At 37.7% G+C, this 13,551-nt stretch overlaps 1 protein-coding gene across 16 annotated transcripts in view; it reads left to right on the top strand.

Moving 5' to 3' along the window:
• The window catches only part of ZFP57 (ZFP57 zinc finger protein), a 59,729-nt gene that overhangs the window by 16,496 nt on the left and 29,682 nt on the right, over positions 1-13,551 (top strand). For 3 of the 16 annotated variants that reach the window (XM_077161174.1, XM_077161171.1, XM_077161168.1), the window contains exon 2: positions 2,426-2,501. The gene's annotated coding sequence lies outside the window, so the exon portion shown is untranslated. Of the gene's footprint in view, positions 1-341; positions 439-477; positions 838-1,485; positions 2,164-2,425; positions 2,502-2,908; positions 3,778-5,777; positions 7,789-13,551 lie in introns of those variants that run through there. The other 13 variants (XM_077161169.1, XM_077161170.1, XR_013175977.1 and 10 more) reach the window with 12 other exon arrangements.

Genomic DNA, 13,551 nt, shown 5'->3' with positions numbered 1-13,551 from the left:
TGGGTGAAGTTTGGCTTATTGTTGCAGAAATCCACTCCCGCCCCATTCTCTTTCGCCTCCTGCCCAACTCTAAATCATTGTCATCCATTAGGTGGGCAGTCGACATTTCCCTAATCTTTTCTAAAATTTAAGGGTAGTATCTTTAGAAAATCTTGGTATTTTTGTTCATTTGTAACATATAATCTGTGTACAAATTTGAACTAAAAGGGAAACTCCTAGATGAGTTCCCTGGCTTCTTTCCAGTCCTCCCAGCTCCACCCAACCGGATTGTTCTGATAATCTCCATATGTATATATATATATTTTTTTTCCTGGAGCTATCACTGTTTTTTTCTCTGAAAGAAACAAAATGCCGTCTCTGGGAGATTCTTTTTTTTCCAATAGTGGGGACATACCTGATATTGAATGGAGTTAAAACTTAACGAGCTGCAGGAGAGTGGTAAGCCCTGTAATTTCACTTACTTGAGTGTCATTTCTTTGTATTACAAAGACAGGTCTGTTGCTAAGCCCAGGATGGTAGGCAGTTTCTATGCTTACATCTCACTGTGCTGTCTCCTTTGAAAATGGAAATTGAAATTAGCCCTCCTCGCACCCCAACTTTTCCTTTTCGCTTTGACATACAGTGAAACATCCAACATGTATTGAATATCCTAATGCAGTAAAGGAACTGCAAGCATTATAAGGCATGCCCCTTCCCCAATAAGTTCACATTCTAATCAGTAAATGTTTATTGAGCATTTATGCCAGGCTTTGAGCTGAGTCTGGGGCTACAAAGTTGAAAATTGTTCTCCAACCTCAAGGAATGCAAATGAGTAATGAACACTAGTATGTACAAAATGTAAGTGTCCAGGATGAGCATATCAAATAAATATGCCCATGTGCTTCAAGAAAGACTGGTAAATGCTTTAACGAAAAGATATATACAAAGCCATGGGGATGAAAAAGATGCTGAGACATCATGTGATAAGTATAATAAATAATAAATCTTCACTTTTAAATACTAAGGGGACTTGGAATCACAGACTCATCTTAAATACTGTGTTAGATGTTAATGTGTTATGCATAGGCAAATATGAATGCATCTAAGAGGTCAGTGATTCAGAATAGTTTTCAGATTCTCTCTGATAATATAGAGAGATCATATCTTTGTAAATCTGAATTTTGTTTCTGCTCTTTGAATACACCCAAATTATAGTTGTAAAAATAATGCAGCAAAATGTGAAAAGTGATGTGTGTGTGTGTGTGTCACAATGTAAAGCGTGATTAATTTTCATATGATTTGTAGAAAAAAAGTCTTCAGGGGAAGGCAGAAGCTACTATGAGACAGAGTAGAGCAAAAAGAATTTTTGGAGAGTCATGGACTTAATCTGTGGAGGACAGATAATTGCCATTTACTGAGAACTTACCATATATCAAGCACTATGCCAAGCTCTTTACATCTAACTTGTATTTGTTCTTTATAATCTTTATAACCCCAAGAGGCAGAATTGTGTCTTGTCTCTGTTTTACAGATGAGGAAACTGGCATAGAGGATAAGTTACTTGCCCTTGGTATACACACCTGGGAAGTGGTGGATTTAAGATTCAAGTCTAACCCTATCAGGCTCCAAAACCCATGCTCTTAATCATAAAGGGTGTAAACAAAAGCACAGAGATGAATTGCTAGGCATCCTCAGTAGCTTAAATACGACCTCACAGTAACTCAGACCAGACCAGGGATGACACATAGAAAGTTAATAGTCTTCATGTGTGTTGCTCTCAGCCTGTCCTATAAGTAAACACAGAGTACCTGCCAGTTCCTACCCTGAAGGGTTCAATTGTAAATGGTCCCATAATGGATTAGTGTGAAGAATGATTGGCAGTGTATGTAAGGCAGCCAAGCAGAAGTGTGGACAATAAAATAACAATTTCAGAGCAAAAGTTGAGCGCACAGAGATGCTGTATGTGCTGATAGAGGCAGAGAGGGCCCGGATCAAGAAACTACAGAAAGAGAATGAACTAATAAAACTAGAGTCTAGAATTATCTCAGAAGATGAAGGAGGCTGGGGGACTGACCAGTCTGACATAGATGTGCATCAGCAATACCTCACCAAGAAGTCTGTCACTTCCCTCGCCCATTCCCCAGTACAAGACTCAGAATGGTTCAAGTTGAGTCCACAAGAGAAGTATGCTTTTAGCTCATATAAAGGGAAAATCCTCTTCTTAAAAGACCATTTATTACTCTCTACCATAGAAATACGATGGTTTCCTTGAGGAAAATGGCCCTGCTATAACCTATTCATGGGTTTTCTCTTTGCGGGGGGGAAATACCATTGGACTTCACCAAAACCATTGGGTTCCTTGATTCAGTTAGATTAGACACTATGTGAGCAGATGTGTTCTAACACCTCCCACATTCTAATCTATTTTTGCTTTTTTATTTTACAGATTGGCCTGGGCTAAAGCATCAAAAGACTCTAGGATTGCTGCAGGCCAACACTCCCCACTGGAGAAAAAGATCTTGGTAAGTAAATTATCTTTGCATCATACAATTTGGAGCTACTAGGAGAAGGAATGTTAGGTTTAAAATCCTTTCCCCCAAATGATACCTTCAGATAGTAAGTCTACACTGAAAAATGTTTCTCAGCTTTGTCCACAGCTGCAAAAAAAGGTATCATTTTGAAAACCCCTAACACTGTACATATTTTTAAACTAGTTATTGATTTATGGTGATGGATAGGTACTTCGTACTTTCAGAGCTTACAGGCTTACCTAGGTGCCATGGGAGTAAAATCACAATTATTACATTGAAGTAAATTAAAAACTATGTATCTTTGCTTGTTTCAGTACTGAGAGTAGGCTCGTCTTTACATATATTCTAAATAAAAAGATGGTGGTCATATTTTAAAATTCTATACCTCATTTTGACAGAATCTAGGTGGCGTGCATACAACAGCAACAAGAAGACTAATAACCCAAAAATATCAAGAAGAGTATAAAACACTCTGTGAGGAGCAGTCTCTTTCTCTTGATTACTGGCTTGCCAAAGCAGAGTCTTATTATAATAAAAGAACAGTGGAAATGATGAAAAAACAAAAGTCAGTCAGTGAAATTGAGAAGAAGATAGAGGAGAAAATAACCCAAGACATAGAGAGACAAAAATGGTACTATTTAGTACCTGAGAGAGAGCTGAAACACATAGAGAGGTACATACATCGAGCCGGACAGGCCAGAGAACTCAGGAATAAAACATTTAAACAACTACGAGTCATTAGTGAAACAACACTACCAAAAATCATGTCAGAAAAACATGGCAACCAGAAAGCACAGAGAAGAAAGCAGGTAGTAGAGAGGGAACAGGTGCAAATTAAAGATCACCAGGAACGCATGATTCGAGGGCGAGAACTTATAGAGCAAAGACTCAAGGAAAGGCTCTTGGGGGATAAACAGAGCCTGCCATCTGCACATGAGAAGCGTGAGAAAGTAAAGAAAGAGGTAAAGGAATTTGAGAGTGTTATTGCATATCCTCTTTTCCAGCCGTACCATGGAAGCCATATTAAAGTGAATATTCTTATGGAAAAGTCTCAGAATGGAGAAGAGAATACAGTTATAAAGCCACCACAAAGAAAATTCTTGACTATGCCTCCCTTTTTGAGGAGTCAAATAGGAAAAATTAAGGATTAATAAAGTTTCAGTGCTTTTATGATAAAATCACGTCTTAAACGAACTTTTTTTCTAATGCTTTTCCTCATCTTTCCCCAGAATTCAGTGAATATGCCCATTCTGGGAAGTATCAGAAAGTTCAGGGCTTGAAAACTAACTTAGCTATATATATATATATATATATATATATATATATATATATATATTAGCTATGTTTATGTTTAGTCAAGTTACCTTCTTTACATAACTTTAGGCAAGTTATCTTCTTCGATATTCAGTTTTCTCATATGTAAAGGGGAAACAATATTTTAGCATAAATGAGGATTCTGATTTTTATGAAGTGTTAGCATATATTAGATGTCTAATAAATGTTAATTTCCCCACTTTGGGGTGTCCCACAATGCTGACATTTGGAAGATCTGGATTGGGCCCTGATAGTAAGTAAGAATTTATTCTAATCTTCCTGCTCCATCCTCCCTGCTCCCAACCCTCCAAGGTTATCATGATGAGATTGCTATACCTTAGTATATGCTCTTTCATTTTCTGTTCATACCTTCTTCAGAGAACCTACTAACCAGGTCCTAAAAGTCTGAACTTTCACCATACAACTTATATATAAGAAACTTAATTTTGAAACCTCCTGCATGCCAGACATCATGTTTGTTACTAGGGGTGAAAAAGTAGAAATCCCTGCCCTTAAATAGTTGACAACTAATGCAATGGGTCACTTAAAAAATAGATAACACAATGGGGTAAGGAGTAAGATAGAAGTATGCACAGTGGGCTATATAGAGGAGGGATGCCTAACCTGGCCTGGATGAGCAGGGTGAGAAGGAAGAAGAAGGTTAGAGAAGGAGTGTAGTGCTCTTTTATGTTTCTTCCAGCTCATGTTTTGTGATTATCACCCGCTTAACACCTTCCTAATATTTGGGTCCTCTAAGGGGTAACCATACTTAACCTCTCTCATAGATATGCATGCACACTATGTTGGAGGGAACTGTTCCCTCCAACACTTATTGATAAATCAGAAAGAAAATTTATGAATTTATAGTGAGAATTAAAATTGTCAGGCAGAATAAAATTTATGGTTTTCCAGTCAGTTCATTGTTTTCTTAGATGCCAACAAGTTGGGAGAGCAGGGATTCAGAGTTGATGAGTAGGAAATTATAGAGAAATGGAAAATGAATGCCTTAAGGAATATCATAGTTAAGTTGTGGTCATCTGGTGCTCACTGTTCAGTACTATCAGGGTACTCTTTACTTGGGATATTAATAGATCAGTGCTGTCAAGTAGAACCCTCTGTATTGTTTAAAAATGGTCTTTATTTGTGCACTTCCATTGGTAGCCCCTTGCCACATATGGCTGTTGAGCATTTGAAATGTGACTAGTGCAACTGAGGAACTGAATTTTTAAAATTTTATTTAACTTTAATTAATTTAAATTTAAATAGCCACATTTAGCATGTGACTGCTATATTGGATAACATAGCATTATACAAACATAGCTGCTGTGTTCTAGATTCCAGCCCCACCATTGGCTTTCTGTCTTGGATAGTATCTGCTGGTATGTTAGATTATTGCCCATTTTACGTTAGTCACAATTTTGTTCCCTTTATATTTGAGAGGCTCCCTAATCCCTTGAAGAGATAAAAAAACAGTGTCAAAATAAAGTGTCAATGGCTGAGAGATTCCAAACAGAGTCGAGAGGTTATCCTGGAGGTTATCCTTACGCATTAAGTAGATATCACCTTATTGTTCAAGATGTAGTGGAGAGGCTGGAGGAAACTGCCTGAAAATGTAGAGCTGTGTTCCAGTAGCCATGTTTCTTGATGATGATTGAACAATGATATAGCTTTCACAATGTGACTCTGTGATTGTGAAAACCTTGTGTCTGATGCTCCTTTTACCTACTATATCAACAGACGAGTAGAACATATGAAATAAAAGTAAATACTAGGGGGAACAAATGTTAAAATAAATTTAGTTTGAGATGCTAGTGATAAATGAAAGCGAGGGTAAGGGGTATTATGTTAGTTAGATTCAGTTGTCAACTTGGCCAGGTGAGCATACCTAGTCTTGTTGCTGCGGACATAAGCCAATGGTACCTGAACCTCATCTGTTGCTGATTACATCTGCAGTCAGCTAGGAGGCGTGTCTGCTGCAGTGAGTGATGTTTGACTTAATTGGCTGGTGCTTAAATGAGAGATCACAACGTAGCACAGCTAAGCAGCTCGGCATTCCTCATCTCAGCGCTTGCAGCTCAGCCTAGGCCTTTGGAGATGCAGAAAGAAGTCACCCCGGGGAAAATTGTTGGAACCCAAGGGCCTGGAGAGAAGACCAACAGAGACCATCCTGTGCCTTTCACATAAGAAAGAACCTCAGTGGAAAGTTAGCTGCCTTTCCTCTGAAGAACCAACAAAATAAATCCCCTTTTATTAAAAGCCAGTCTGTCTCTGGTGTGTTGCATTGTGGCAGCTAGCAAACTGGAACAGATTTGGTACCAGGAGTGAGGTGCTGCTGTGGTTTGCAAATACCAGATATGTTGGAACAGTTTTTGGATGGCTAAAGGGAAGATTTTGGAGGAACCGTGAAGAGAATGATGGAGAAGTCCTGGAGGGTTTGAAGAGACTGTTGGTGTAAATGGAACCACTGCCAATCTTGGCAAAGGAGGACACAAAAGGGAAAAAATTGGAGTTTGCAGAGTAAGAACCATGGAAGCTCAGGTCTGAAGCCAAGAAACCTCGGCCAGGAGAGTGGACCCACCCATATAGATAGAGAGGGTGAGTTTAACCTGAAGGGTGAGGATGAGTCTCCCCTCTCATTGCAGTGGAAGAGTTGTGTAGCCTCGGGCCTTGGAAAAGGCATAGCATGCTCCTTGGGGGACTGGGAGAGCCTGGCTGCCACCATGTGGAGGGGTTGAGCGTGTGCCCCAGAAATGGCAGAGAGCCCAGGGGTGGCCCTGATGCCTGGAGAGAGTGGAGCCCAGAGGTGGTCTCCTCGATGTTCCCCAAGGTTGATTTGGAAAGAGGCCGGCCACTGCATAGGCCCTTGGAAGGGGTGGGACTACCACTTTCTACAGCCGAAGTATAAATGACTTTCGGACTTTGAAATCCAATGGTGTTTGCCTGCAGGTTTTCCTCCCAGTTTCTCCCTATGGATCCTGTGTTTATCCTCCTTTGCATATTGGCATCAGATAATTTGTTTTGAGATTCACAAGCCCACAGCAAGAAGAGAAGTTTTTGCACCTGTTTAAAGTGATGCTTGAAGTTGCCGAGTTGACAAGGGGTGGGCATGTGTTAGTTAGATTCAGTTGTCAACTTGGCCAGGTGAGCATACCTAATCTTGTTGCTGCAGACATAAGCCAATGGTACGTGAACCTCATCTGTTGCTAATTACATCTGCAGTCGGCTAGGAGGCGTGTCTGCTGCAATGAGTGATGTTTGACTTAATTGGCTGGTGCTTAAATGAAAGGACGCAATGTAGCACAGCCTAGCAGCTCAGCATTCCTCATCTCAGCACTTGCAGTTCAGCCCAGGCCTTTGGAGATGCAGAAAGAAGTCACCCCGGGGAAAGTTGTTGGAACCCAGGGGCCTGGAGAGAAGACCAGCAGAGACCATCCTGTGCCTTCCACATAAGAAAGAACCTCAGTGGAAAGTTAGCTGCCTTTCCTCTGAAGAACCAACAAAACAAATCCCCTTTTATTAGAAGCCGATCCGTCTCTGGTGTGTTGCATTCCGGCAGCTAGCAAACTAGAACAGTATGTATAATCTTTTTTTTTTTCTGTTATCGTTTTATTTCTTTTTCTGTCTTTTTATTTCTTTTTCTAAATCAATGCAAATGTTCTAAGAAATGATGAATATGCAACTATGTGATGATACTGAGAATTGCTGATTGTATATGTAGAATGGAATATGTTAATATTTTTGTTTGTTGTTAATTTTTTTAATTAATAAATTAAAAAGTCTCTGGTTAGAGGGTTTAGTGTGTCCAAGCCTGAATCCATCATCCTCACTTCATAAACTATATTCCTCTTCCATTTCCTTGTACTGTGTGTGAATGATACCATAACACTCCCAAGCATCCATGCTTAAAACCCAAGTCACACTTAATGCTTTCTTGTAAATGTGAAATGTAATATACAAATAAAAAAGTAAGGGCGGGCCGCGGTGGCTCAGCGGGCAAGAGTGCTTGCCTGCCGTGCCGGAGGACCCCGGTTCGATTCCCGGCCCCAGCCCATGTGGGAAACAAACAAACAAACAAAAATATAATAAAACAAGAAAATGTTTAAAAAAAAAAAGTTTCCCTTTCTTCCTCCCTTCCTTCCTTCTATCCTTCCTTCCTTCTCTGTCTTTCCTTCCCTTCCTCCCTTTCTAAAAAAAAAAAATAAATAAAAAAAATAAAAAAAAAATAAAAAAAATAAAAAAATAAAAAAGTAAGCATCAAAAAACTAAATATAAGAGCCAGTACCGGTTCAATAGCAGAATGCTTACCTTTCATGCAGGAGACCCAGGTTTAATTCCTGGACCATGCACAAAAAAAAAAAAAAAAAAAGAAAAGAAAAAGAGCCAATACCATAAAACTCTTAGAAGAAAACATAGGGAAATATCTTTAAGACCTAATAATAAGAGTTAGCATCTTAATATTTATACTAAAAGCACAAGCAAAAAAAGAAAAAAATTGATAAATGGGAATTCTTCAAAATAAAATGTTTCTGTGCCTCAAAGGACTTTGTCAAAAAAGGGGAAGAGATCCAACCATCAGTGTCACTTTCTTAAAAAGAGAGAGAAGTTTTTAAATACGTTTTATCTCAACATAGTATCTATTTCCAGAATCTGAGACTATAACATTTTTATGTCCAGGGCATGATTTAAGCATTGCTGGTATAAGGTCAAGCAGAATTTGATCTTAGTCCTAAAACTAAGATTACATTGTTCAGCTGATAATCAATAGCAATTAAAAGCAAAGGTCTGTGTAAAAATTATAGTTTAAAATATTTTCTTCATGTGATCTTTTATTCGAGTAAATTCCAAATTTACACATTTAGTGAAAATCATCAAAGAATAAATAGTATAAAATATGACAAAAAAAAAGACGAAGAGGTAGCTGACTCAAAGGGAGAAAATATTTGGAAATGACATATCAGATAAAGGTTTGATATCTTGTATAGTAAAAAAATCGTACAACTCAACAGCAAAAGAAAAAAACAATTATAAAATAGGCTAAAATTTGGAGAATTTCTGATATTCTCACAAGCAATGGGGAAACCAAATCAGTAGGTCTAGCCCTCGATCTTGGGGTTATCCTTGGGCTTATCCCTTACCCTTGGGTTTATCCCTGAAAAGGATAGGCTAAGCCTACTTAAAATTAGGCCTAAGAGTCACCACCAGAGAACCTCTTCTGTCACTAAGATGTGGCTTCTCTCCCTCTAAGCCAACATGACAAGTGAATTCACTGTCCTCCCCCAAACACACACTTGGTACCTGACTCCCAGGGGAGTAAATCTCCCTTGCAATGTGGGACAGAAATCCCTGGATTAGCTGGAACCTGGCATCAAAAAGAAAAACATTTTCTACCAAGAGGGAGAAGAGAGAAATGAGACAAAATAAAGTGTCAATGGCTGAGAGATTTCAGAATTGAAAGATTATCCTGGAGGTTATTTTAACACATTATATAGTTATCCCCTTTTTAGTTTGTGTTGTATTGGAGTGGCTAGAGGAAAGTACCTGAAACTGTAGAGCTATGTTCCAGTAGCCTTGTTTCTTGAAGATGATTGTATAATGATACATCTTTTACAATGTGACTGTGTGATTGTGGAAATCTTGTGTCTGATGCTCGTTTTATCTAGAGTAGGGACAAATGAGTAAAGAATATGGATAAAAAGTAAACCAATAATAGGGGGAACAAAGGTTAAAATAAATTGAGTAAATTGAAATACTAGTGGTCAATGAGAGAAAGGGTAAGGAGTAAGGGACGTAGGAGTTTTTTTCTTTTTTCTTTTTTATTTCTTTTGCTGGAGTGATGCAAATGTTAAAAAAAATTATCACGGTAATGAATATACAACTACATGATGATATTGTGAACCATTGATGGTATACCATGTATGAAATGTTTGTACATCAAGAATATTTGTATGTTAAGTTTTTAAAATAAAAATATTAAAATAAAACAGGCTAAAGGTATGAATAGACATTTTCTTTAGAAAATGGCTAAAAAGCATATGAAGAAATGCTTATTTTCATTAGCTATAAGGGAAACTCAAGTCAAGACTACAATAAGATACCACCTCACACCTATGAGAATAGTTGCTGTTAAACAAACAGAAAACTACAGACGAAGAGAATGTAGAGAAATTGGAACTCTTATTCACTGCTGGTGGGAATGTATAATGGTACAGCCACTGTGGAAGACAGTTTGGCTGTTGCTTAGAAAATGAAATTTCGAGTTGCCCTATGACCCGGCAATACCACTATTTGGTATTTATCATGAAGACCTGAAAGCAGTGACACAAGTAGACATTTGCACACTGATATTTGTAGTAGCATTATTCACAATTGCCAAAAAACTGCAACAATCCAAGTGCCCATTAACAGATGCGTGGATAAACGAAATGTGGTATATACATAAGATGGAATATTATGCACTAAGAGGAAATGATGTCCTGAAGCACATGACAAGATGGATGAGCCTTGAGGACATAATTCTGAGTGAAATAAGCCAGACACAAAAGGATAGATACTGTATGATTTTGCTATTATAACCTTGGTAAAGGTAAATTCAGAGGTTTATAATGTAGAATATAGAGGACCTAGAGATACACAGAAGCTAGAGTTGGGTGAACGGTTAGCTAATGAGGTTGAACTTCAATGTAAGGAAGTGATTAGAAGTGAAGGCAGTTTATTAGTGGGTTTATAAGTAATATTGCCATATTGAATGTGAACATGATTGAAAGGGGTTGTGTAGAGCCATGTATCTCACCAGTTAACACTACAAATAAAAATAAGTTATTTTTTCATAGGTACTGTTTTTTTATTAGAGAAATTGTGGGTTTACAGGACAATCATGCATAAAAAGCATGAATCCCATATACCACCCTATTATTAACATCTTGCAATGGTGTGATACATTTGTTACAATTGATGTAAGAATGTTTTTTATAATTGTACTATTAGCTATAGCCCATGGTTTAACTTAGGGTTCATTTTTGTGTAATGCAGTTTCATGGATTTTTAAATTTTTTTTTCCATTACCATATATACAACATAACATTTCCCCTTTTAAACACATTCAGATATATATTCGAGTGCTGTTAATCACATTCACAATGTTGTACTACCATCACCATCACCCACTACCAAAACATTTCCTTTGATCCAAATAGGAACTCTGCACATTTTAAGCCTTAACTCCCTATTCCTTATCCCTACCTTGACCCCGGGTAACTTATATTCTATATTCTGAATCTATGATTTTTCTTATTTTAATTATTTCATATCAGTGAGGTCACACAATATTTTTCATTTTGTGTCTGGCTTATTTCACTCAAAATGGTTTCTTCAAGGTAAATAAGTTCTTGCATGAACTACTTCAAAAGTATGAATCTTATAAATGTTTTAGGGGTAAAGCTACTATTGCATGCTGTGGTCTACACTTAACAGGAAGACATCAGTAGTACCACAGCAATACCAGGGACAAATAATTAAGGGGGAAGGATAAGCGTTAAGAGGAGGTTTGGATTTTCTATTTGTTAAGCATATGTTTATCTGTTACTTTTCTCTTTGAAACAATGAAAACTGTCTAAAATTGAGCATTAATGATTGTACAACTAAGTGAAGATAATGTGAGACATGAATTGTTTACTTTGGACATTATCCATGATGCCCAATGGATGGAGGTGGCTGAAGGATATAATGACCAAGAAGTTGAATGGTGAACTGTGGTGTATACATACAATGGAATATTGTGCAGCTACAGAAAGGAAAAAAGTCATAAGGCATGCAATGAGTGGAATGAACCTTGGGGATATTATGTGGTGCAAAATAAGCCAGAAACAAAAGAACAAATATTGTATGGTTGTTTTTAGAAAGTAATTATAAGAAACTCAGGGCCTAGATTGTAAGCTCTTATAGCAGTCACATTTAGTTTGGAGTGTAAATGTTATTTCTAGATTTTGAGATGCTGTGCTATATATATGTATAACCTGGTGTCTCCCTGAAACTTTGGTTACCTGTGTGGCACCTAAGATCTCAAAGTTGAAGTTCTGCAGCTCTGAAAGTCAGCGTTGCTACATACAACTATTAAAGAAACCAAAAAAGAGGTCAGGCTTCAATTAGAGATGAGAGTGAAGCTGATCTGGTTGGGACTAAGGTAAATCAAAAGGGGTAAGGATGACATTGTAGTTTAGAACTTCACCTACTGTATGAGACCAATGGAAGAAAGGTTTATTTTCTCCAAAACCTAAATTTTCTGTAGTACATAATCTAACTCAACCTATCTGGATAGCTCATTTAAACAACCCAAACAGATGGAGTTCAGAAAGGGAATGAGGACTTACAATTCTGCATAACTTAATGTAATACCCAGATTATCCCAGAGTATGTTGGACAGATAATCAAAATGTATTGGCAAGGGGGAAAAGAAGTGTAATTAATAGAGTACCAGTTAAAAAAAAAAAAAAGAGTATCAGTGGCAGAGAGAGTTCAAATAAAGTTGAGAGGCTACTCTGAAGGTTGCTCTTATGCAAGCTTCAGTTAGACTTTGCTACCTATCATAACTTGCCAACCCCCAACCAGGACCATTCCAGACAATCCTAAAGAACACCTAGGGCAATATATTAGATTCCACAAGGGTTCCATGTACTAGAATAACTTTCCAGAAACCTACAACCTCCAGATGGGTCCCTGGTCCAGATAACTCCTGAACTCTAGCCCACCCTCTCCAAAACATCAGAGAGTTCCATCTCCCTACCCCATATATGTGACAGACCCTTCCAATATGAAAAATTTAGAATTGCCATAGCCAAAACACCCCTAAAGAGAGGGATGGAATGATCAAAGGTAATGGTGGAGTTATGCAGAGAAGATAGGATTTAACAAATGCATATGAATGCTGAATCATTAACGTGATATCTCTTTTAGTCTCCAGTATTTTAGAGCAGTTAGAAGTAAATACCTAAAATTGTGGAATTATAACCCATGTCAAACTCTGAAATATGTTTTACAACTAATTGTGGTACTGTACTTTGAAATTTATTGTTTTGTGTATATGCTATTTTTCACAAAAAAAGAAGGAAAAAAAGTCTATTGTGATGATAAAAAATATTTAAACCCTCTAGCCTCCTATATTCTGGAGCAGCTAGAAGGAAAAATATGAGAGGATCATATAGTAGCCCATGATAAACTCTGGGTTCTGTCCTGTAACTGCTTGTTGAAGAATGCTTTGAAAACTATTGCTTTTTTTTTAACTTCTTTGCTTTGAATATATGTTATACTATAGAATAAAAAAGTTAAAAATCAAAGATAAATAAATAATAAAAGTGTGTTTCCCTCCCCCCCGCCCCCCCCCCCCTAAAATGTATTGGCAAAGTCCCTTGAGGGACTGGAGAAAAAATATGGAGCTATTAAATTTTCCGCTGGGAAAAGCCCTGATATTCTCTCAAACATAAGGGACTAGCAAATATAGCAAATCAATAGGCCAAACCCATGAGATCTTGAGGCTTGCTCGTATGAAGCTTATTTCTGTAGTAATACTAAGCCTACCTATAGTTAAGCCTGAGAGTTATTTCCTAAAACCTCTTTTGTTGCTCAGAAGTGGCCTCTCTCTCTCTTAGCCCGACTCTGCAAGGAAAATCATTACCTTCTCCCCTACGTGGGACATGACATCCAGGGGGTGTTGAGTTTCCCTGGCAATGTGGGA

The sequence above is a fragment of the Tamandua tetradactyla genome, chromosome 5 (assembly GCF_023851605.1).
Source record: "Tamandua tetradactyla isolate mTamTet1 chromosome 5, mTamTet1.pri, whole genome shotgun sequence".
Taxonomy (NCBI): Eukaryota; Metazoa; Chordata; class Mammalia; order Pilosa; family Myrmecophagidae; genus Tamandua; species Tamandua tetradactyla.
This window is presented reverse-complemented; position numbering and strand designations above follow the sequence as displayed.